Source organism: Pseudopodoces humilis, chromosome 1, assembly GCF_049639895.1.
Source record: "Pseudopodoces humilis isolate 2021_Gansu_Grassland_sample_001 chromosome 1, ASM4963989v1, whole genome shotgun sequence".
Lineage (NCBI taxonomy): Eukaryota > Metazoa > Chordata > Aves > Passeriformes > Paridae > Pseudopodoces > Pseudopodoces humilis.
This window is the reverse complement of record NC_142200.1, coordinates 14180224-14204699: the sequence shown is the minus strand read 5'-3', so window position 1 is coordinate 14204699 and position 24476 is coordinate 14180224. Positions and strand designations below refer to the sequence as shown.

Below are 24476 nucleotides of genomic sequence, written 5' to 3'. Positions count from 1 at the left end.
CTATCTTCATTAAAATCCAGAGTTTCCTCAGAGAATGAAAGTAAGACCAGCCTGAGTAAGCAGACTTCTTTCAGCTGCAGTTCATTGCTAAAGTGATCAACGAACTGTTACACATCATTTACAGTGTGCATTACCTTCCTCATTCATAAAAAAATAATCTGATACTGGGTTTCATTAAGCAGTAACATCTTAACATTTAGTAACAAAGACTTATTGTGATTTAAGTTGCAATACTGTCTGAAATTAGGTAACTTTTGGAATCAAAAGGAGAATTATTTCATGAGTGTATGAAACTGTGTCTTTTTCACAACATAAAACTACATTTTCAGTATCAGAGCTTGGGGAACCAGCTATAGCTGTTAGATAGTTTTGATTGCATTTTATTTTCAATTTTCAACATTGTTTCTATTTTTAGGTGTATATAAATGCAAAGGATGCATGGATGTACATATTATTGGTTATAATACACATATATCTAAATACTGCAAGTTACCTTAAACATTAGGGAATGTATTTTTTGTAAGGCTTTTTAAACCAGCAGCTGTAATGTTTCATTGCACCAATACAAAAATCCTATTTCTATTAAATGCTTAATTCAAACAGATCATCTTCATGGAGCAGAGTTCTAGTTAGGAATATTTAACATAAATCCCATCAAACAGAACAACACACTATCGCTTATCAGACCTTTTAAACAGACAGACACTATGCTGGTTAAATTTAAGGAAAGCGAAATCAGTGCGAAATCAGATTATCAGATGAACCAAGAGTCTGAGCCAACTCATAGGAAATCAAAAGCAACAACACCATACAGTCCTTAAGTTTTGTCTGCAGCTGCAAAAATTACAAAGATAACACACACACCCCCCATGCGTTCATTTTTGTTAATTTTTTTCAAGACTTCTACAGACGGAATTACAATATTCACTATAAAGGAAAGAAACACTAATTAATTAGCTGCAGAATGCGCTACATTTTCAGGCCCCACTTCATATCCTTTCAAAAGGGAAAAAAAAATCCACACATATTATTTAAAGATATGAGTCGACATTCTTCAAGACTGGACGAATATTTTTCCAGCTTATCGCTCACTCTTGCAGCACAAACTACAATCTGCAGTGTTCTGGCCCTTCTCATTAAATTGCCATATCTGACTGACTGGATTTCTGAAGTAACCTACATACACTTCCAGAAACCCTTGCAGACTTCTTCTATCAGTATATGCTGGTGATTGCATTCTATACCATCGTATCTTAACAGAAATTACTTGAAATTTGTGTTTCATCCAGGGCACCATGATAATACAGCATCCTGAAACTAATACAGCAAAACCACCCAGGCTTTGCTCTGAAATGCCCTAACACAGGCAGTAAAGGAGAGGCCTGCTCAATATGCCTGTCTCTAAACCAAGGCAAATCTGGAGATGCCTCTACACTCTTCAGGGCAGCCTGCACAACTGATCAAACAGCTATTTCCAATATGCAAACCTTCCCTCCTGCCAGACCTAAGCAAGCTCACTGTACTACTTCCAAAACAGAGGCCAGGCTGAAGCTCCTTACCCAGAGCCCAATGCTTTTGCATCTCAGTGTTTGGCTCAAAAGCAAAGATCTAGTTTGTCAAAGAGGCTTAGTCCTTAAACTTGAAAAGTTTTTGTGGATTTTTTGGAAGTGAAGATGGTAAGTTTCTAAATTTTATAATTAAAACAAGAACACAAACCTCCTCCAAAACAAACTAAAATACTCCAGCTGTAACAATGATTTTGAACTGAAAAGGTATATGGCCCAGTTATTAAATGTAGCTAGGAAAAACTCTTTTGGCTAAAAGAAGCTTTTCAAAGGTGTTATCTGTGTGGAAAGCAAGAATGACTTGTTTCTCACATGACTTGCTACAACATGCTAAAAAATGAAATTATAGTTAGATCCTTTGGAGCCAAATGAAGTCATTAAGAGGAAAAACTAGAAAGGATTTTCAAAAGCAGCTGAAACATATTTTATGATAATTAAATGAAATTAAATGAAATGTGGACTTTTAGATAGCTGAGCTAGACTGCTCCTTGCAGTGGCAATTCTGTTTTAAATGGTGGGCACTCTCAAAGTAGAGGCAGTAATGATGGGGAAAAGATACTTAGACATAGATTCCTATGAAATCATGTGGCTGATACATCCAGATAATTTCCCCCTTGAGAAGTGTAATATTCAAGAGCAGGAAAAACATCCAGATCCTTTACAAACTTGAATAAAGGCATATCATGCTCTCAAAAGTGTTCTTCTGAGAACTAACTGGTAACCAAGTTCCAGGACAAGCTCTTTTCTTAAACACAGTACACCCAGCAACATGTAAGAGATGTAACACAACGTAAGAGATACTGGCCAGAAGAAAAAGGACTCACTGAAAACCATCCAGATTTCACGTCAGCAATTCCTCCTCTCATGGCTGTTAGCAGTTAGATGATAATGAAGGCAATATTGGAAAAAATGTCCAAAAACCAATAAAGCATCAATAGCTAACATCTTTGCCTTGGGAAAACAACTGCAGAAATTAAAACATGATGCAGTCCCCACCAGGGAGAAATGGAAACTCTTTTAATCAAACATATATTTTATAACATGTATTAGTAGCTAGATAGCTCCAACAAGCTGCCAACTTGTACAAATGGGTAACAGTCCCCAAGCTGCTTTTGTTGATACCGTTACTGCTGTTTCTTTACATCGTTTTCCCAATCTGCACAACATCATCTTTTTACCTACAAGCTTAACACAGACTGAGCAAAAGCTCCCTCTTGCCTTCTATTTATTACTCAGTCTGCTGGCATTTGGGACAGTTGTGAACTTTTTCTAATGAATTCACTCTTTCATGTCACAGTCCCTCCCAAGCCACTCTGCAAAGCTTAGACACTTAGTCCTAAGAGCACCCAGAACTGAGGTGAGCAAAGAAAAGGGCAGGGGAACAGCCAGACCAGGATGCTGCCCCCTGCTCCCTCACATTTAGACAGTGTACCTATATTTTAAAACAATCTATTTGTTCAGGGATGTCCTTATGATGAGGAAAGCCAACAGCCACGCTTGCACTTCCCAGGGGTGCTGCTTGCACTTCCCAGGGGTGCTGCTTGCACTGAGAATGTGCAACCTCTGTCTCCTCTCCTGAGCACCTTTCTGAAGTAATTTTTTTAACAAAGTATTCTCTTTTGTTACTATTAAAAAAGACCCCCTCCTTCCTCTAAAATGGCAGGTTTTTGTTAGTTTGCAAAGAAATGCAGGGGAGAATTAAGAAAGCTAGAAAGCATTACTATAATTTGTCTAAAGCAAACAAAGTGCAAAACTGTACAATATGGGTGATTCACTTAAAAATAACTGACTTGTGTGAATTTCTATTACCCAAATGCCTTGGCTGAAAAATCTTGACAGTAGTTCATTTCTTTTAATAAATATTGTAAAATATTTTTAAAAATACTAGAATAACATAAAGACATTTTCCTCTTCTAGAAAATACTGCTAATATTAGAAACTTCATCTGGGCTTTAACACATAGGAGATATATACCCTATCTTACCAAAAAAAAAAAACCCAAACCAAAACAACCAAAAAAAAGTGAAAAAAACCAAGCAAACCACCAAAGAAAACCACACCAAAAACAAAAACAAAAAAACCCAAAAACAACAAAAAAACCCCCAAACATATAACAACCAAACCTTAAACAAACAAACAAAATATATCAGATATAAGACCAAGAACTGAGCCCTGATGTAATGGCCCATTCAACACTTTCAACAATTGACAATTCAATCATGTTCTCTATACCTTAAAATACCTGGTCAATAATTTCACTACTGGAAAACCTAATTTCAGAATAGATCAAAACAGCTGAAGCAATGAAAAAAGGTCCATCATTATTCTAAAATGCAAACAAATCTAAAACCCTGGAGTTCAAAAACAACTGGCAAATTATGCAAGTTAATTTATTACTGAATTGGTTTTTTTACTAAGAAAAATTCATTAGAATTCACCTCTCAGAAGATCACATATGCATGTGCATGTTGCTTAAATTCAGGCCTTAAACAGTTATTGCTACCATCAGAAGAAATGCATTTCAGCCTGGCCACGTTCGGACTACCAGTAAATAGTGCAACATGTGAAACCCTGATCAATGGCAGCCTGGAGGCAATACATTTGATTACACCTTACTTGCTCAAGGCCTTAATTTCCAAAAGATAATCTGAGACACCTTAAGAAATTTGATTTTAAGAGTAGCAAGCCACATGCTTCCTAAAAAGCCAAACCCCATCGAAGTGGAAGGACTTTGTAGCAGTGTTAGGTGCCATACACTGACTGGTTTTCTGCTGCTCCTCACCCAACTTGCTGCAGTGGACCCTGGGCAAAAGATACAAACAACTAACTAAGCTACAAACCACTAACATCTGTGTAGCCTTTGGTCTGCCATTCACAACTGTTTATCTCAACCTGAATTTCCCAAATTTGTCCTTTAACTGTGCTCAAAGAGCAAAAGTTGCATTTGCCTTCAGGAGAGCAGGTCACTGGTTCAAGAACAAAGTGGGCCTTTACTGCTCCCTCACCTTCTACAGCCTCCTCCCAAAGACTGTTTCAGAATGAATCTGAGGATGAATAGTGTCCTTGAAGAATGCTGAGCACCCAGAAGACAGATGAACTAATACTACCTAAAATTTACTCAAGACTTGGCATACCGTCCAAGGGACACAGAAGTCCATCAGAAGAGACAGCATCCAGTTTTTGTGCTAACACGTCTCTGAATTTAACTGGTAACATGAATATGGCAAATTTTGGTTAATCTGGTCAAAATATACTGGAAAAGAGCCAAAACGCTCCTTTCATAGCACCACTATTAATGTGGATAGTATTTTTAACACAATAATTTATCTGTTTTGAAGTCCTACCATGTGGTAGCATGTATACTGAACAAGTGCTATACACTTCACAGCACAAAAAATTTGGGTTTTTCTATACATATTAACTTTGCCAAACCACAGGTATGCTTCAGACAGTATCTTCAATGACTAAACCAAGTTAGCAGATGCTAGTTCAAGGAACCAGCACCATGCATTTGAAAAGAAGGAAAATTGATTTATTTAATTTAATTTAGCACAGAGACAACAATTTGCTTCCCTCCACACAATCTCAATTAATTGTCTAAAAAACTATGAATCACAATAACTGCATCTATTGATAACAATTCCAATTGTGAAGATACAAATAAAAGAATACCACAACCAACTTGTTATGGTTAAAAAATACAACTAAAAAGAATGAGCAAAGAGAAACAAGAATTCAGAATTAATTCCAGCAATGGCAATGTTTCATTTGAAAAAGCCTTCAGATGCTGCTGAAATATATTTCTCTGTCTAAAGTGTGCAGCACATATGCATACAAATATTTACAGATTTTTATCTATATCCAACCACCTCACACATATACACTTCTCCCAAGGCAAATACACAAGCTCAGTAACTCAACAATTCTCCTATTCATGAAGAAAAAAAAAATTACAAGTAAATATTGCCTTCCTCAATAATATTAATTTCCTCCTCTGAAATATCAAGTCAGGGTTACAAAACAGTGCTCTATTTTATGCACTTTTGCTATACTGGGCTGAAAGCACCTGACCTCCTCTAAACTTGAAAGCTAAGCAGACCAGGGTCTGTAGGTAGCTGGATGGGAAAAAATTCACGTGAAAATAGGCAAAAGTCCAAGAGTCATAGTAGTAAGAGGACAAAACCAAAAGCAAGTCAAAAGACTTAATTCAACCCCATTTTAACTGCTAAATTAAGAATGAAAAAAAGGGGCAGAAGATATCTGGCCATTTTTTTTTTTTTTTAAGGAATTTTGTGTTCTAATGAGCTAGCATTAACTGTGGCAGAAAAGTGAACATTCACAAATCTGCATTTTCTGTATAGGCTAGGAGATAAACTGACAACAAATCTTTAGGAATCCCCTCCATCTATGCCACCAAAACTACCTACTTTAGTAAGAGCACGCCAAATCTCTTTTGAGTGAATGCTTATTACAGCAACTGAGGCTTTGCTGGTGCCTTCATGTTTTTTAAAACTAAAAGGCCCTTCATTTTACAAGAAAGAGAGAAACAGAAGAGGGAAAAACTCCTAAGTAGCAATTCATTATGTATGCTCAGTAAACTCATTCATTTTTAACCTTGATCACAACTCAACGTTAGTTTTATGACAGCCCTGTGTGATATTAACTGCGCTCAACAGAAAAAAGTACAGGACACCCAGAGGAGCTATCACAATCAGTAGGTGAACAGTGAAAAGTAACAGAACATAATAAAAAAAAAAAAAAAACATGTGGAGGGCTTCTGTCAGGAGATACTTACCCAAGTGTAAGCCTGTATCTCCAGACTGTTAGCTATTATCAGTTTATTCAGCAGTTGCCAGAGCACAGGCTGCACCAGAGCTGATGACCACAGCCCTGGTATTAGGGACAGGGATAACTGTCCTGGGATCCAGGACACCCCAGCACAGCCAGCAGTGACTGCCCATGACCCTGCTACTTTACAGAGTAAAATGTGCTACCCGTGGGCTAGCACAAGGACACAGCTCCTGGCAAAGCAGGGCAGACTAGGAAAGGGCAGCTCTGTCACTGAGAGAAGCAAGTTTTGAGAACAAATTAATAAAACAAGGAATGGGGAGCACAGGGATGTGCGTGACAGGACAACGGGAAAGTAGCAAATGGAAGCACACCACTTCCTGCACATGTGCTGGCACTCGCCCAGAGTTTTCTGACAGTGGGTTTGGGGCTCTGGTCTAAGCACACAACCACTGAATTAGGAAGCAATAAAAGCCATCAACCTATTACAGCATTTTATCAACACATGAGCAAACACTCAGATAAGCCTTTGGACAAGCTAAATTCCACTGACCACACAATTCTCTACACAACTCCAAATGACGGGAACTTGTCCTGCTTTTAAATAAATACACCCAAGCCTCAAGACAACTCTAAATAAGATGAGTAGGACTGTCAAGGTAACTTGCAAAATTATCTTCTAATATATCCAACATTATTCCAAAGGATAAAAGCATTCTAATACTATCTTTCAGAAATACTAAAATACTGAGTGTTCAAAAAGTATTTTAAATTCAGAAATCCATTTTAAACTAGCATCTTGAAATTAAAGTTAAAATCAAGCAATGTAATTCAACTATTTTGTTGGCAATGATTATCGAGAAGAAATGGTCAAAAGAAAAAGCAACATATTTGAAGGCTTTCTGCTGTATCTTTGGAGCATTTTTTTCATATTTATCTAGAAAGATCCATCTTCACAGTATCTTATAAATGCTCACCAATTAATCCTCCATCTCCTCCTACATGGCAGGTAAATAACATTCTTGTCTAAGCATCCATTTGGCTTACTACACTACTATTTCTGCATTGATTGAAGACAAATTTGATATGACATTGAAATCTTTATCAAGAGAAAAAGTTTCAGTCAGCCTACACTGTCATGACAGCAGTAAATTGTACTACTACAAATGCCATCTGTGCAGCCCAAATCTTACTCTCCTTGCAAGAAAGCAGGAAGATATCTTATTTCCTAATAAACATCCTAATGAAAGCATCAACTGTTTTCTATTAGGAGTGTATTCAGATAAACTTAAGCACCTTGAAGCCTTTACTTATACCTATTTTGTCCAGCATCATTCTAGCTGCTAACATGCAAAGTAGGACTAAAGGCATGAAAAGGAATCATCATGGTTAAAAAACACTGCGTTACAGTAGCCTCATATCCAGCAAGGCACATCCTTTAATGTGGCTTTTTAAAGTTTGCTAAGATATCCTAAACTTTAACAGCCATTGATTTTTGCTTGTTTACTCTAGTGAACAGGTGTAAGCTCTTTCTTTACAAAATATATCTACCTTAAGATGTAAGTTTCAAAGCAATTAAGCACACAATAACACAAAAATGTGTGGTGAAACCAATTCCTTTCCTACATAAATGTCAATCAGATTAATGTATTTTTTATTAATTTTTACATTACATAAATACTCAGAGAGGTTACTCAATTACCTGGAAAAATTTGGAAATGGTTTAAGATTAATGAATTACACAGTCACTTTTACTTTTTTAATGTAACACAGATTTTTGTATTCAACAGTTTGAAAGCAGAACAGGAACAGAATGAAATGGAAACAACTCAAAAATCCCTGCATTTTGAAAATCAGTCATTTTATATGGCATGTATCACGAGAAAGTCAGTCTCATTTTGTTAATAAATTTTCCGTAAGTGAAGAAAAATTATGACTTCCCATAAGGGGCTTGGGGGCTTTTAAATTCCTCATCTCCCCCGGAAACACAGAAAAAACATTTTTCTTCTTTGTAAAGCTTCAAAGTTTGTGTATTTTCTACCAATCACTGCATTTGCATTGCTGAAATTCAAAGGGCAGTGAGAAGTGGAAGGACATCTTACACATCTTATTTGAAGTTGAAATACTCATCTTGTTTTACCAGATCACAATGAAGCAAGTGGTTTTCTGATGGCTTGGTATTAAATATCCACAAGTCTGTTTTCAAGAATTTCTCACACTGTTCTTAAGTTTCAAGCTCACAAAACATGATCTGAACACTGAAGTACACACAGACCCCATACAGCAATTTTCCTGAATTGTCTTTATAGTAATTCATTGCTATCACCTATTTCTTCAATTGAAAGTTACACCAGCTATTTTTCTGTGACCTCCATCATGTAGGGATAACACTACTAGACACTTAGCAGAGAGAATCAATGAAGTTCTAATTTTTGGCAAAACAGAAGAACATGGTAGCCACACCCATAAACTCATCCTTTAAATCAAAATTACACAACTATTTTATTAAAAAATAAAAGGATGCTGTATCTTCAGCATTGCCCTTACTGCTCCTGCTACTGGGGGTCTACTGTGCAGGGCAAGACCTCCCCATGCACTGGGAAGGCTTTAAACAGCATCTGTTGCTTCTTTCAGGATGCAGAAGGATACAACTCCCAAAATTCACACTAGTTTTACAAAGCCTACCAGTTTTATCTAGTCCAAGTGCTGTTACTTGCTGAGCAAACAGCTATGAAATGCCACATTAATTTCCCTCTTTTCAGTAAGAACAGCACTTAACTACCACTCCTCATTTAACACAGCAACTAGGAGTTTTGTCTAGTACCTAGATGAACACAATGTCACAAGGATGTTTCAGCACATCTCTTACAACACTCTTAGAACCCCACTTACATCTCCAAGTAACACATTCCATTGAGCAGTTCACGACAAACTGAGACATCCCACCTGACCAGCTTAGAGAGCAACGACTAAGATGAAAGCTCTAACCGAGGGCAGCTTCTCTTGGATCTCTGCTGTAGGACCATCTACAAGCACTCCTCATGGCTGTCAGCCAGGTCTTCAAGCCATGAGCAACACAACTTTAATTCACACGAGGTACGAGTAAGTCAGAATTCAAGCCAAGCCCTTCCTCATCTGACAGATGACAACAGTATCTCTTCACTACAAGATCCAGGGTCAGACATTTGCTTTGCCAAGCACTGACTTTCAGATAAAATAAGTCAGGTCCCGTTGCTTGCAATTCTGCCACAACAGAAATCTTTGCCCTTTAGCTTGCAGGCAGATTAGAGTGACAGGTTTTCTTCTGGTTCAGTTCTTGAGCTAATGATTGCTACTACACAGCAAACACACATATTCAATCAACACCACTTATTATCACAAGGCAACTCCTCAAAAGAGAGGGAAATCTCGGCTTTTATTATCCAAACTCTAAACCAGAAGATTCTTAACATGCAGGCTTACAAAAAGGTAAGTAAACAACACCTCCACCTTATGATTTCTCTAGATGAAGTGAAAGGTTTGCACTGCACATGTGGAGGCCATGGATCCGTACAAACATGATACCTCTAATAAGAGCCAGAACTGAGTGTATCAAACAACTCCATTTCTTGAGGGGCACACATTACAACAGTATTTTTTGTAGCATATTGGCTACCAAGAGCTGTTTGAAATTATCTTAAGGATAGTTTTAAGTTTGTGAAATAACATGAAGGAAACTGATTTTAGATGAGCTCAAAAGTAGAAGACACTGATCAACATTTTCTAGGGAGCTTGAGGAAAAGCATTCCATTTTGGATGAAGAGAAATACTAGTGGTTTAAACCTTGTGAAAACATTTGCCCAAAAGACTCCTAAATTACTGCAATTAGATCACAAGACATTTTCAGCTTTTTTATTAAGTCTTCCCTGCCAACCAACAGTCACAGCACAGTTATTTTGGAAGCTGTTGACTGCACCAAGAAACAACAGATTAAATCAAACTCTGATAGAGGTAGTCCCTTCCTGCATGTGAAAATCAGCCTCCTTTGCTCCCTAAATATTACATATAATATTATGTCCATATAATATTATTTCAATATGACTGTTGATAGCATTAGCAGGATATTGGAGATGCAAGAAGTTATACAGTGGCCATGTATGCTATCAGGCAGCAAGAGCTTACAGTGAGAGACATGACATTCTGATCAGAAATTCATCATCCAGAACTGATGGCATCAAATTTTCAACACACCTCATCCCACACAGCTAAGCAACGATGTTAGAAGAAAGACAGTGTGTTAAGAATTTGGGAGCTAATCAACTGAGGAAGTATGTTATGCTTCATTAGGTGAAACCTTGCTTTGATGCCAATCCCAAAACAGAAATGTTCAAGAACATCACTAATACATCATTGTACTGCCTCCTTACATGACTGCTACCACAGCAGCTATTCATTAATTAGCATGAGCAATATTTAATTAGTGAAAGAGTATTAAAGTACTTAAGGTTTTAAAAGTGTACAATTTCAGGCATAACAGCACAGACTTCTACAGAACTCCAATATGATGCTTTAATACAGAGTTAGCAACTTACAACACGGGTGCCATGGAGAGCCAGCAGGCAGTTTTGAAAGGCTGAGTGGCAGCTACCAAGCCACTTTGACACAAGAACCATCAAAGTTAGGGTGACACACACCGGTCTTTTTTTAACACACAGTATTGCAGTACCTAAACAACCTAAAAAACAATGGATCAGTTTTCAGAGGCTTTCTACACAGATGTGAAAAAAAGTAAAAGCCTTGTACACCTGAATAGCATTTTAGCTGGTCAAGACAGAGCCAGATTAACTGTGCATTAACATTCTCCAAATACCCAAGTTATTTCTAAACCAGACTGCCAACCTTGTCTTGGACAACCTGCATAGTTAGCATGTCCCATTTTCTTCCCAAGGAAATCAGATGCATCAGCATCACATATTGCCTCCTTTATTTTCAGTTGTGTGTGTATATACGTACACATATACATGTACAGATGTGAGGTAAGTGGAAGAAGAGAGAGGGAGAAAAAATACATACACACACACACTCACACATCCCATACGTAAATATGCATTTAACCATGAATCAAGGTGGATTTCCCATGGCAAATGCTAATGCACATGACCATTATATATATATATATATATATATATATATTTGTATATAATATATATAGAAAAAGTAAGGTAAAGACAACTTCTCAACAATGAAGACACAAAAGGCTGACAGCATTTGTTTCCAGTATTACAAAGTTCATTTCAATCCTTAACCCCATTCCTCCCACATCCTCCCAGAAAATTTTCAGCTTATTTCTCACCATTGCCCAGCTAATATGATGGTTAGGGAAAAATCAGGCCAAGGTAACTCAGAAATTCCCATTTTACTGAGAATTAGTGCTGCAGTAAGGAACTACAACACCGCACAGCATCTGCTCAATTGCATCATTGGTATTACTCAGTTGTGTTTCTAAAGCCCAAGTTAATATTAGTAATGCCTGCCTCAGTATCACTTCTTCAGTGCCTCCTCAAAGAAACAATGAATCCAGGCAGATTCAGAAAGGCTATTCCATAGCCCAGCAAGGGGAACAATAAAAACAGGAGTGGTTAGGTATCTGAGGTAAAAGTCATGCCTTCGCAGGAGCAGCTCTTGGCACATAATAACTTGAGATTGTGTGCCATGTTCAAATGCAAAGATATAAAATAATTTAAACAAAACTAAAACCCACAACAGTTTAAGAATATTTAATTTAGAAAATAAAGCTCAGTGCTTTTAGATCAAGCTACACAGACAGAGACAAGATGAATTCCTCCTCTTTCTAGGGCTTGTAACATCATATAGGAGGATTTTGCAAGCCAAAGCTAATATTTCAGCAACATAGTACTTGCAACTTTTATATCTAAGTGTCGCTTGTTCTTTTAAAGTAGCCAAGAACTGAACTCACACCCTGTTTGAACAGGCAGAAAAAGTGCTCTGTGCCAAGAAGGAAGTTATAAACTTAAAGACGTTTTTTTTACATGGGAAACAAGTTGGGAAGCAGAGGGGCAGATTCACTTCAACCAATTCTTTAATGAGTAAGAGAAAAAAAGCACAGTACATCAGAGCTGGAGGCAGTAGGCTGCGGTTCCACTACTTGCTCAGCTGAAGGACTCCCTGATGGGGGCTGGACAAGTCAATTCTTTCCGCTCACTCTTGTTCTCTAGAGATGATAAACCCTTGGGACAGCATTCACCATTTACTCTGAGCAAAGCCTCAAAGCAAACCAGTTTCATTTGAGGAAGGGATGAATCATCAAATCACTTGGTGGTACCTATTTTTCACTGACAGCCAAAATGCCTTTGTAACAACATAATGTTTACAAATTCAAATTATAGTTGGAGGGGGTTAAAAAGAATACAAGATTAATACTACCCAAACAGACTTCCGAAAAAAGCCACAAAGATGATGAGCCCTGCAGGGTTGTGATCAGCTGCACAAAGGCCATTCGAATGCCAGTCACTATTTGTAAGCCCAAGGGATAAATACTGGATCCAATAATCTTCTGTCACCTTCATTAATGACCTGGATGGTGGGACAGAGTGCACCCTCAGCTAGTTTGCTATGATAAAAACAAGGAGAAGGTTTGTGCTGACTTCCAGAGTGACTTAGGCTGGAAAAAAGTTCAGCAAAGGCAAATGCAACATCCTGTTCCCGGGGAGGAAGAACCCCAGCACATGCTAGGGCAGACTGGGTGGAAAGAAACTCAGCAGAAAAAGCACTGGGGGTCCTGGAGGGATGTCCAGTTGAGCCATCAATGGACCCTTGCAGCACGGTAGTTCTTGGGCATTAGGAAAAGCATTCCCAGCAAGTCAAAGGAGATGAACCTTCCCTCTGCTCAGCCCTTGCAAGACACATCTGGGGTGCTGTGTCCAGTTCTGGGCTCCTCAGTAAGAGACATGGACCTACTGCAGAGGGTTCAGCGACACACAACAAAGATGGGTGCATTTGCCATTCAAGGACAGGCTGAGAGAGCTGTTGAAGACTCAGAGGGATCTTTGGAAATTCAACTTGAATATATGACAAAATAGCTTATCTGTTTGTTTGCCTTCAAACTCTGAAGAAGGGCAAACTTCACAAACAGGCTGTCAAGAGAAGCCGCAGAGCCTCCATCCTTGGAGACAGTTAAAACTCATGTGTGCAACTTGTTCTAGCTGCACTGCTTTGAGCAGGAGGATTGAACCAGAGACCTCCAGACATTCCAAGCTCAGCAATTCAATGATTCTATGACTGGAAAAGATGGCTTAATGAGTTAGAATACAGTAAAGAAAAATAAAAAAATAAATGCTAAACATTCATTTCAGTCACATAAAACATTATTGGTCTTTTTTTGTTGTTTTTTAAGGGGCCAAGATCACAAAGTTCTGTTAATTGCTAAATAAAAATATCACAATCTAAGTAAACCAGGTTTGGCTTGAGAAAAATATAGGTTACTAGAAACAAGCAGTCATAGTGTGATATCTGACCGAAGGAGATTTTTTGTGTTTCAAAAGCATTTATTTTCATTCTACATTCATCTTTTTGTTAGTTATTGAAAACGTTAAAAGCAATTATACAGAGCACTATACAATTCTCAAAGGATTCAGCCTAAATACTTTTTCAAATGCAAACAAGACACGAGTAACAATAGGTGCAAAATCTTTGGTTAACAGCCACAGACTATATTTATTTTAGACACTCTCACTGAATGTCAAAAATGTAACAGAAATTGTTTCAAAAAAATTAACATGGGTAAGCCAGTCTGAAAATATTTTGTTACACAAACTGTGCTTAGATTTGCATCTGCAGTTCAATATGGTAAGCAAATATAAAAATACAGAACTGTCAAAGGACAAAAAGGAAACAAAGCCAAGGACTGAATAACACTGAACGGCAATGTCAAGAGGACTTGAGAATTCATTTTGTTCAACAGAGAAACATGGCAGAAAGAAATGCTAATTAAAAAGCATCTTAGTACACTGACCATGATGTCCTATTTTTAAAGTTGCATTTAAATTAAAAAAAAAAAGAAACAAAAAGAAGTTTAAGGCATCAAGAGCAAATTCAGTAAATTCTCTTTAATACAACCAGAACTACATCTAAATGGGCTGCTGAAGACTCCTTCTCTGCAAGATATTACAAAAAATGCTATTTCCTGAAGCATTTCACTGAAAAAAAATAAAAACTTCCATTTGCCACAGTTATACATTTATATCAGAAAACAGTTCAAAATAATACAAATTCAGCGAGAGGAACATTGACAACTTTGAGGTATCTGTTAAGGTGACAATTCAGTAAGAATAAGTTCAATTTATGCTTACTTAATTATTTTAAATTTCCCAATGTATTTTATTTTTATGTATAGCAATCACAGTATCAGGTCTCAGCAGGAAATCTGCAAACTTTGTAAGAAGTTTACTCTGCCTTAGACGAAAGATGTTTATAACATTCTCAAGAGTCTCTAAACAACTACTTAAAATCCTGTGATTTATGTTTTAAACACCTCCTCCATATTTTATCATTAAAATACTCAAGGGGACTGAGAAGAAAAATCCTTCTTTCTGTGGGAAAACAGAGATAATAATAATGCTTATTAGACAATAAAGCAATGCTTATTAGAGAGCTTTAATGTATCCACACAGACACAGAGGTTGTACTGTATATGCACAAAGCCCTAGCTACGAAACACCAACCAAATCATGTATTGTTGGTAGCATAATTCAACTGCCCAATACATTCAGTTACTGATCAGCTAAAAGCCTAATACACTTTTTTATACAAATAATCTTTCTTCAATTCTTACACTTAAGGACTTCAGAAGCCTTGAAATCATGTCCCACTCCTTCAGCAAGTGGAAGAGAAGATTCCACACAAAAAAATGTCCTTGACAAAGTCCTGAGAGTTAGAAACATTTGACAAACTGACAACTGCACTACTGAAAATTCTCTGCAGAAGAGCTGAATTCACGATGGTTTTACAAATCCAGACATCCAGCCAGGACTCAGCACAATACAGTCCATGGTGAACTATCCCATTTCTGCAATGGACAACCACTCCAGAAAAATGTCCAGGCAACAGCCTAAATGAGCTATATGATCACCCCAACACAACTGAAACTTTGCCATTCCACTATTGTCCTTTAAAGGAGAAGAAGGCCAGGATCTTCTCCTCTCATCTCTAGCCAAAAGGCCATGTGGCCATCCAAGTCTATTCTCACAGCCTCATATCTCAGGCATTACTTTTGGAAGCATGAAGAGGATCAGGAATACTACCCTGGACTTAAAGACATGCTAATTAGCTCTTTAAACAGACCTCCAAATTATGTCTTGGAGAGCAACTGCTGGTCACAAAGAACTGGCCCTGCTAGCCAAATTGTTGTTTTAAAAGATTATAAATTCACACAATACTATCCTGATACAACTTTTCTGTGTAAGCATTTGTAGCTGTTAGAAGGACGCTATGCAATTAAGTCCCAAAGGGAAAAGACATTTGCACAGCCACAAAGGAGACATCCACAAACAAAGAATATGTACGCAGAAAAGTCTTTGTTAAGACCTGTTCCATATTACACAAGAGTTCACAAACTCTTGATCCAACTGTTTTTAAAATTACTCTCTCTTTTACTCCTTTTTCAAGGATAAGAGCAGTAAACAATTTGCTTTCCAATGATGCATGTGAAGTGCAAGAATTGCACTTGATCTTTGCTTCACTTCTTGACATCTAGTGTTTTTGCTTCAGGACTCCACTGTAATATTCAGACCTACTGAAAAGTCAGTTTTAAGAGTATACTTGGTTCCTACTTACCTTCTAGTTGAAGCTAACAATTCACTCTGTTTTTTGTTAAGTGTGCAAATGGGGTATTTCTTTTTCATGGAACTGATACAGTGATGAAAAAAAAAAAAAATACGAGGCAGAGACAGTCCCTGACATGTCCTCACACTATTAAATGTGTTTAATGAACAAAATTCACTAAACATACATAAACATTTCACTTGCTGTCCTCTACAATTTTCCCTGGTAAAACTTTGCAAAACATGGGCTTGCTATACTAATTACACCTAAGATTCACAATTATTATTGAAATTGCTGAGGCTTCTTCATCCAAAAGTCTATTTTATGCTGTGAACAAATTCTAGCAGTAAATATGTAAGATATCAAATCACATAAACTATTAATAAATAAACAAGTAGACAATAAGCTTACATAAACATACAAAATCTGCTCTGTTTAGGGTCACATTATCTTTACAAGCAAGCTTAGTCTAAATCAGATTGGATCATTATACAAAATTATAAAATATCTTGCTGAAATACAATCTAAAATAAAAATATGTTTAATATGAGACATTACAATGATTCTTCAAGTTTTAAAGGTTTCCTTTATCTCCAAATATTCATAACATGTTTAAAATATATTCTGAATTTTATTTCTCACAGTGTTTGACATAAAAAACAGACCAGAAGGTTGCCCTAAAGATAAATGAAACATCTGGTGAAACATGTAATAAGCTTCAGGCTCACATCTGCTACTGAAGTTAGTATTCCCGCACCATAGCTACAAGCTCTATGCAAAGCTCTACAAGAATAACTGAGAACAGGGAGGATTATAGGGAACACATTCTTCAATCTAAATTGATATTTCCTCTTCCATCTGAATCAACATTATGCTTCCATATGTATGCATTAATGCCTAGTGCTAACCCTCAGTGGAAAATAATTTCTGAAAGTAAAGTTATCTCATTTAAAACCTATCCTATTATTTTATATCATAAGAGGTTTTAGGCAGTTTTAAACATATGCAACCATTTATCTAGGCATATTTATACACATAAATATATAGATAAAACTGGATATGTGCATATATATATACACTGTTTCACTAGTTTTAGAGTGCAAGCAAACTTACTACAATTAATTCACCCATATGTCATTACATTTGACAAAACTTATTGGCAAAATAACAAAGAGTAGACAGAAGAAGGCACAGTTACTGCAATTATATAAAAGTGAAACCCTATGTATTTTCAAGCAGTAACTGATAAAACTCAATGTAAGATATTTCCTAAGGAACAAACCATGTGTAACTCACATTCCTGTTTCTATAAGGAGATTACTCAATATTTATCTTGTTTTACCCATTCAAGCGCAAACTTTCAATTTCTTCCATAAACAATGACAGCAAAATGTTTACATTTAATGCCAACATAAATTGCTTTGTATTTGTGACATTTTAAAAAGACCCTTTTGTGCCATGGAGAATTTAGAAAAAGGCAGATATCTGCACAGCAGGGAAAAAACGCACTTATATTTTGCAACAGCTGTGGAAGATCAGTCCTCCAGAGAAACCAAAATCAACGGCAAACTGGGAAGTGTTTAGGAAATAGAATGTTTCCATCACCTCATACTATCATTCACTTCCATTAGTACTGACGAAAGAGAGACCAGATTTTATACAGTTATAAATGGTAGGAACATTACTGGCAGTGGAAACAGAACTGATCACTAAACAACATTGGTTACCAACAAAATTGGTCACTAAACAATTCTAACATCAAACCTGGGACAAAAAAGCATAAATATTCAAGTGAGCATCTGGTTAGTCAGAAGATGAAGAAGTGATATCCATATCCAAGCTTATTTTTCTTGGATAAAAATTTCATCATAGAATTGAAAGTGATTAAGATGTTTAATCAGAGGAACATGGAAACTTTTTTAAAAAATAGATTACATGATAACACAAACTGTGCTGCAGGAAACTCCTCAGAACAGGGCCTTTTTCTCCCATTTAAATTTGCAAAAATGCATTTATTTATAATAATCAAAGAAGTTTTATATATATTTAGTGCAAGACATGAGAGAAAAACAGGGAAGAGATAATAAATGTAATGTGATCACCTAGGGAACAGAAATTAAAGACTGGCCACAGAAAATGTGAACAGGTCAGTAGTGTCACGATATAAATCATACATAATACCAAGAATCTATCATGCAGAAAAAGAATTGCAATACTAAGCATACCAAATTATTACGTGTTATTTGTGTCCTGCTCCTTGAAACCCTGCAGAAAAGGGATAAAAGGTTGCAGGAGAAGAATAGACCAAGAAGGATCGCTTCTGACACAAGGAGAACCAAGGCATGGAGAAGGCACTTGCATTTGTTCAGATTTAAGAAAAAACAAGCAATTCCCAGCCTCTGTTCCAAATAACTGTTGCAAATAATCCACCTTGCAATATAACTTTGGAATACTCTGAAGACAAGCATGATGCAAAAATTTTTCAGAACTCAAAGCAGCTATAGTGAAAAAAACCCACCCTATATCCCCCGAAAAAAACAAACCAACACAAACAACCAAAATGTTAATCTGATGCAGAGAGACCTATGAAGCTTCCATGCTAGGGGTCTAGAAATCTTTATCTGTTTACACTGACTTGTACATAGCAGAGCAGTTTGGATGAATCTCTAGTATCATCTAAATGCTCAAGTAACCTGTCTTTGTGATCTCAGATTTAGTTCTTCCCCTAATCCAGTCATGGCAACTGCTTAGCTTTTTTACAGAATTCAACAAGTGTATAGCTGTGACACAGGTAATACTTTGCTCAGGCTTTTTTCAGAATTACTCTATCTGACATTATCTGCATATATAGCTAAGAATAAAACAAGTCACCACAATAATGTTTACAGCTCTTGGTAATTTTATGATAAAATAAACTCTCTGCTGGGTTAACAGACAACAAGGTAAATAAGCTGGGAACAAAACTTAGATTGTTTCATGTCACACTCAATCCTTTACCCTCAACTGCTGCTGAAATGGGTGGTCCATACCCAATCCTCTTCTTCTTCCAGCTACATGAGCTTCATCAATTTTCTGTATTCACTCTCCAGCAGATCAATAAGCTGATCTGACTTGCTCTGTGGCCATGCAAGCCCTAATGCTGCACAAGACAGGAACAGGCAGCCAAATGCACAGAGGAACAGTTGGGACTGCTCCTATACCTCGGCTGATAGATTAAATCACATGTTATTATGAAAGTTCAGCTACAGAGAACAAATCACTCCTTCTAGAATGAACAGCACTGTAACTAGAACTACCTAATCAATTTTATTTTTTTTTCCTATTCATCATTTAAAAAACCTGTCCTGAAAATATCAAAGAAGGGATAAATTACATGTTACAGTTAATTTACCATACTTGAAGCCAACCAACTTAATCAATACACTGTTGCTTTCAGGGCACAATACAAAAGCCTTGGTTAGCTAATATTTGCTTTGCTGGGGTGCTTAAATTACAAAATTTAAGAGCCAAGAATATTTAAATTAAACTCTACCTACAAAGGTCCTCCTGTAGCAATGACCATTTGCTTCAGAAACAGCAGAGCAATGAAATGGTCTTCTCCCAGCAACAAGTGCCCTAACAAGAGCTGTACCAGATAAGGAAAAACACCAGCAAGACACTTAATAGTTAAATAATTTAAAGTCATCCTGAACTTACAGAATTGATCAAATAATATATATGTACAGCCTTACTTTATTTCTTACATTTAAGAAACTGAAAAAATAATGTAAAACTAAAAGCAAGGGCCCTGTGTCATTAACTGGAAACTTTAATTCACTGAATTTACAGCTTGAAGGACAAATACATAGTCAGAGTGCCTTACATACCGACACAGGATTTATGCAGCAAATTACTACAAAGAAGCATCAGAATTCCAAAACACAGATCTTCTCTTAACAAAAAAAAAAAGTAAACAAATAAACAAAACCAACCACAAAACCACCCACTTCTGTGTGGATAGCTGTCTGAAGAGCAAGCATTTGCTCTGTCATCTAAAACAAACATTTGAGGGGGCACCATGCGTCAATACAAAATGTATTCTAATGATTAGAGATAGAAACCGGTTTGAAACAGAAAAACATGCAATAGAAAAGTGAACTAATAGCCAAGATCTTCAGGCTGCTGGTTTTAGAACTCCTGATTTGAGTATTTTTACATAAAATTAAATTAGGAAATAGTTTCTGAAAAGTTCTATCACCAAGCAGAGTTGCAGGACTAAAAAACATTGACATATCTTGCTTTAAGTTATTCTGCAGTCTTCTCTCTCTCCTGCAATGTGTGCTAATCACTATCCCCATCCATACACATCTGTGGTGCTATTGGCAACTAGGAGTAAGATCAAGTTATGCAGAGAAAATATTGGTACATATTGTATTTCAATCTATGACCAATTAACAACTACATGAAATAAGTCAAGACAGGAACTATCAAAGAAAGTGTCTTCCTCTCTGTATAATGCTATGCAGACAAGATGAATCACAAAAAATATTATTCAAGTTCCAACTGTGAATTGGAACAGAAGAAAGAACAAACAAAAGAATGAAAGAACGAAAGCAAGCAAGAAGAGATTTCTATTCTTGGTAGACTGGCAAAATAGCAGAGTAACTAAAATGCTTGAAACGTGTTTAATTTTACAGCAAATGCAGGATCAACCCCCCAGATTGAGTTTGATCCTTCAGACTGGATGACAACAGCATGTTCCCACAGCACCACTTAACACCTCCATACTCTTTCTAGGCAAGTGACACACTTGGGCATCTTCCTCTTCAATGAGCGCCACTTCACCAGCTCAGGCTTTATGCAACCCACTGAATCACCTTCTACCCATTTAGCAAAACCTCTCAACTTCCTCTCTGAGAAGGACAGCTGATAAAAACTAGCCAGTATATTTTCTTTACACTAGCCAGTGTATTTTCTTCTTATTATTCCCAGCTGCCTTTCTTTCCTTAGTTTGACATTCCCTACAGCTCATTTTCTTTTCAATTCAAACAACCTTTACTTTGCATAGAAAATCCCACCTTAAAACACATCTGTTTTTTTGATACGTAGAGCTCACTAAATATACTGCTCAAATGTAGGGATCCTCTTAAGTTGCTTCCTAGATATACTTTTAAAATAAGTCAATGGCAACTTAAAACACAGCCATTCCTATGTACAGGATCCACAAAGCGACAAATGCACAATCCAGTCTCTTAGTATCTTCTTGTTTAAAAATCATTATAACTGTCCTTCCTCTAGCTTTGACTAGTATACTGATAATTTCTCCATTTCAATTCACAAAGCAAATACAGATAGTTCTCCTATTCAACTGGCTTAATACACTAATAAAGAAGGATGGAGGGGAAAGTAAAAGCTGTTGTTATTACAGCAAATAAAAGTTTAATCTCTCTACTTTTAAGCTTTTGTCTACCTTTCCATTTTCTGCATGTAAATAGTCATTCAATATTAAAGGTTCATTTCCATTTTGGTATTCTCACACTTCCCATCATCTTTTGGCATTATTTCAGCTACATTTTCTACAAAAAGCACAAACACTGCCGACTTTGCTTATGAAGAGTTGTCCAAAACCAGCTGTAAATCATTCTCGCTTTTCTTTGTGGAACTACTCCTCTGTCAGGATGCTTGAGAAAGTTTGATAAAGATCTATTAATTTATCAGGTCTATTTTAATCCCAACACTCAAGTTGCTAACACTTGCAAGCAAGGGAACATGGCAATTGGTGCATTACACAAATCAACATGACCACATTTCGGTTTACAGGTACCTTGACAGAAATAAGCAACTGTATAGCAAGCCCTCTGGGGCCACTATTCTAGTGCTAGTTTTACCTGCTACACCATCAGATGGATGCTGCAGCAAGAAGGACACTTTGCTAGGAACTGGAGAACCCATTTACAACTTCTGAGTCACTTAAATACAATTTATAGGAAAAGACTGGGTTCCATGAAAAATTAGTTGGTAGCTTACAAATTAAAAATCCTCTGAGATACCCAACTTCTAGGCACATAAAAAACCAGTGGAGAAAACATGCTTGTGTTTTAACAGAGACAGTTCATTAAAGTAAATATCTGAAATGCTGAGGTACTGTAAGAATCCAAACACCAGAATGATTTTTAAAAACCTGTTTCAGCATATACTTAAAAACAAAACAAAACACTCAGGGATACAGGCCACTCCATCTCACCAGAACACTGAGCACAATTACAGTTTAAAATGTGCTTAAACAAAGAATTCATGAGAGGTTTTGCAAAAAATCAGACTGTATCAGCTAAAGCACAGGAAAAACTTGATTAAAAGCATGTACCTTATTGTAAAACAAATGTGTTACCCGAAAGTTTATACACTGAAAGTAGTTCCTGTGTCTAGTAAAATGGAAGATATCTCACTTTATCATCTCTGTACTTGCACACTTCTGTGAGGGTGTAACATAGTATTGCCATATAAACTTGGAATGAAAAGCTATCCTGTCCTTCAGTACATACTTTCAACATTTAACAGGTTGAAACATTTAACATATTTGGGTTTTACCATTTGTTGCTTAATGCTGATCACTGCTGTGCTTTTTTTATGGCCAGATTACAGGTACCTTCTCATCCTAGGGTGAAATGTCAATCGAGATTCCCCCTGCCACCAAATTAGCTACACTCTAAGAGAGAGAGAGAGAGAGAGAGAGAGAAAGAGAGAGAGAGCAAATTTACCATTTTATAAATGCAAAGTAAGCCTAGGAAGATTTGTTCCAAGAGAATAAATTTGGCCTTTGAGATATTGTTAAGGGACATGCCCAACCTTCTACTCCATTGTTCCTCCACCTTTGTAAACCGCTCCCTTTGTCTCTTTGTCTGCAACAGCCCACACTTCAACAGCAGTTACCAAGAAACTCAAAAAATTAGAACCATAAAAATCTGCATGTTTTCTTCATGTTATTTTAAATAGCCCAAAAAGGCATCTGAGAAACAATGGGATTCCTTGTGCCTGCAGTGTTAGGTGTTAAGTATGACTAGATGATGGTCAACTCAATTTGTCATTGTCCTTTTCCTCAATTAGGTGAGACTTGTGAAATTTTCAGAACTGGTAGCTGGCTTATTTTAAAGAAACGCTTAAAAATCCCACTTTAATCTGCCCATTGCATGGAATAGTGAAGTTACCAGACCTCATCTTTTGTGGAATTGTATAAAAAAGTAACTGAAAACATGCTGGGTTTGTTTGGATTTTTTCCCATTGGTAATAATTGATTTACACAAATTACACAGGGAAAAAAAAATTAGGAGCCATTAATTAATTACACTTAGAAAAACAACATGTTAAAATATTTCTAAAGATTTTCTTTTCCCCCCTTTTCAATAACACAGTAAGAACCACAAGCTTTATTTATTTTGGAATTACTTACAATCCACTTTTCTCTAGCTGGTTATAATATTGTCCAGTCTTCTAGCAGACGTGAAGTATTCTTTTTTCAATAACAAATTACACAATCTATTAGCAAGTCAGCTATTTCTCTTTCTTTTTCAACTACCATGAAGGCCATCCAGCTATAGTAATTTACTGAAATGTATTTTCCTTTTACTTCTAAATAAAACAATATACCTACAATAAGCAGCAGACAGAGCAGACTTCAAATACTGTGACTCTTGTAACTGTTCAGGTCTTGTTCCCCAATTGGTTTTACAATGATACATTAAAAAAATCTCAAAGAAAATTTTTAGAAGGCATGTTTCTGTTGGGAAGGAGGGAAAGCACTATTTGCATGCCCAATTTTCAGATAAATTATGTTTAAAATAAAATTCTAGCCTGAAACATCAGAATCCTAGTAAGTATGGTGTGCCAAAAACGTATACTACCATCTGACAGCACCTCAAACAGATTCTAGTCATTAACTTCATATGTGTCCTGAAGTGACAATATTTTGTATAAATAGCTCACTTGCTTAAGAAAATAATCTTGTTTTCTTGACTATGTTTGAAGCAAACATTGTTCCTGGTATGCAGACAGATCACCTTCCAAATATCTACAGAGTACACTAAGTTTTTATAATAGGTACTTTATATGTGGTTTTTGTGAAATACTGTCTACCAAGATGGAATACACAATCATAAAGTACTTCTAGTAATTTTTAAAAAGCATACAAAGCATGTTCCTCTGACAAAAAGGGAGCAGTCTGATATGGTTTGGTCCTTCACATGAAGATCTACCTAAAGCTTGAGTAATTATACATTTCATATTCAGTTCCTTCATTTTTAGAACAGGAAAGCCATGGTTTCATATGTA

At 36.6% G+C, this 24476-nt stretch overlaps 1 protein-coding gene across 1 annotated transcript in view; it reads right to left on the bottom strand.

The window, feature by feature from the left end:
• EIF3H (eukaryotic translation initiation factor 3 subunit H) overlaps positions 1 to 24476 on the bottom strand; it is an 85525-nt gene that overhangs the window by 17377 nt on the left and 43672 nt on the right. The window lies entirely within an intron of this gene.